At 35.5% G+C, this 2,179-nt stretch overlaps 1 protein-coding gene across 1 annotated transcript in view; it reads left to right on the top strand.

The window, feature by feature from the left end:
* Window positions 1-1,471: 1,471 nt before the first annotated feature.
* Window positions 1,472-2,179, top strand: part of s1pr3a (sphingosine-1-phosphate receptor 3a) — a 5,068-nt gene continuing 4,360 nt past the window's right edge. The window contains exon 1 of the mRNA XM_007558744.2: window positions 1,472-1,724. The gene's annotated coding sequence lies outside the window, so the exon portion shown is untranslated. The remainder of the gene's footprint in view (window positions 1,725-2,179) is intronic.

The following is a 2,179-nucleotide window of genomic DNA, read 5'->3' as shown; positions in this document are numbered from 1 at the left end:
AGTAACCACTACTACCAATCAACAAGTAAGAATTATTCCTCGTTATCTCATCATACTTCTACGTCTTCAGATGTTCACTATACCTCAAATCAAGCTGCAGCTATTCAAAACTTTACAGTTTGATAAATATCAGCATCATACACTTTTCAACAGGCTGCTTAGTGAATCCACACCAAAACTTTTAAAACATGACACCGGTGACCTGCTATCCCCCCCTCACCCCCCCCCTTTTTTTTTACAGATGACTTTGTTTCAAACAGTACATAAAAGGACAAAAAAGGAATAACTCATTTCCTCCCATCCTTTTCATTTGGCTCCAATGCAAGAGGTCAGACCTATCTCACACTGTAAAGTACCAAAGGGACCAAGAAATCTTTTATTTAAACTACAAACAAAACAATGACTCAACATATCACAGAAAAAAAAGAAAAAAAAAAGAAAGAAAACGTGGATTCCCAACTTCTTAGGTTATGAGTTGAGAAGATAAAGCTCTTGGAGGAGCCAAGAGAAACATGCTGAATGTAAGAAAAAAAAACATGGTCAGGAAAAATATTTGTATTTTATTACACTTTTTTGTCTCCTTTTTCTAATAAACAAAGACCAAATGGTACCTTAAAAATTTGGTGATTTTTTTATTTTTATTTTAGGATGACTGACAATTTGATTTCATTTGATTTGAGTTTTTGACTTTCTGAGTGAATGGCCGCTCATTCAAAAATTAAGAAAGGACAGTTTAATAACATTTTTTGAGTTGGGGCAACTTTAAATTCTGGTTTGATCTGGCTCTTGTTAAAATGTTTGACAAAGCAAGAAATGATTTTTTTTATTAATTATTTAAAATTGGATAAAACCTTTAAAGAAATCTACATTTATTGTAGGATACTAATAACCCATTAGGCAAGCTTGAGAAAAGTCAGTCTCTTTAGAAAAGCTCTAAAATGACTCAATCCAAACTTTGAAAGTCAGTTTAAGTAAATTCATATAACATATGACCTGTTTACCTGCAGTTTATGCTACAAAAAAAAAAAATGGTGAACCCTCCAGGTAATTCCACACCCTGGGGAGAGAGCCATATTGCCTACATCAAAAATTGCTGCAAAACTTTATGAATAATTTATGAATCCACTGACACGAACAAACAGATGAAATTATTGGTTATATAAAATCATTCAGACCGAAATTACCAGAGTGCAAAATGCCCGAGGGGCATATGTGTTGGGACAAGTGTGGTGGCAATAACATGGCATAGTAATAACTTGTTCTCTGGTTAAGCTAAGCAATTATTCAAGATCCTTTTATTTTGAGAATCAACAGAATGACCATGACCAAATACGTAACCACAGTTTGGCACATCTCTTTCAAAACAGTTCATTTTGACACGCAGAGTGTTTGTGCCTCCTGACTCACAGCTGAAAGGAATAAACGTTTCAGGGAAGATCCCGCCTCAGCTGGAGCAGCGAGGAAGAGGAGGAGGAGGAGGGTGGGCTGAGTTATCCAGACTGAGAAGTCACTGTACGCAAAGGGAAACAGAAAACTTCCACAAGAGGATTCACTCTGGATCTTTTCGGGATAATAATGAAATATACGACGCTCGTGTGTGCACAAGTTCAAAATACGGACTTTTGACTTCACTTTGGACCGGAGCCACGTTTTAAAATTTACTGCAGTTCGCACAGACATTCTGCAAATCTCGCTGCTCTACTGCGATTTAGGCATTTAGAAAGGTAAGGTTGTTCCCGAAAAATAAAGCCTGATAGTGGAATAAATAAATGTTTATATGCTGTGATGTGTGACTATATTATCTGAGCGCACTTCTGGAAAACTTAGGACAGGTTCTTAAAGATGTGGTGTTTTTCTCCCCAAGAGAAAAACCTGTTTTGAACAGTTTTTTTATTTTTTTCCCCACCACGCTGATTTAGCTTCAATAATAATTTATTAATTTAATGTAACGTAAAATAGATTAAAAAAAATAACAAAGTGAGGATATTTGATGCTGCTTGTGTCTCCTTTTTCAGCTTTTTAGGTCAGACTTGTTTAGATTTTAATGACTCTCACACCTAAGCTGTATTGGTTAAAATATTACATTTCTGCAGCAGTAAGGCACTGTTTTCTTAAATTAATCCCTTCACACTCCTTGTCCAATTGAATGGATATGTTATTTTTCTGGGCTTAAACAGAA

The sequence above is a fragment of the Poecilia formosa genome, unplaced genomic scaffold (assembly GCF_000485575.1).
Source record: "Poecilia formosa unplaced genomic scaffold, Poecilia_formosa-5.1.2 Scaffold98, whole genome shotgun sequence".
NCBI classification, from domain to species: Eukaryota; Metazoa; Chordata; class Actinopteri; order Cyprinodontiformes; family Poeciliidae; genus Poecilia; species Poecilia formosa.
This window is presented reverse-complemented; position numbering and strand designations above follow the sequence as displayed.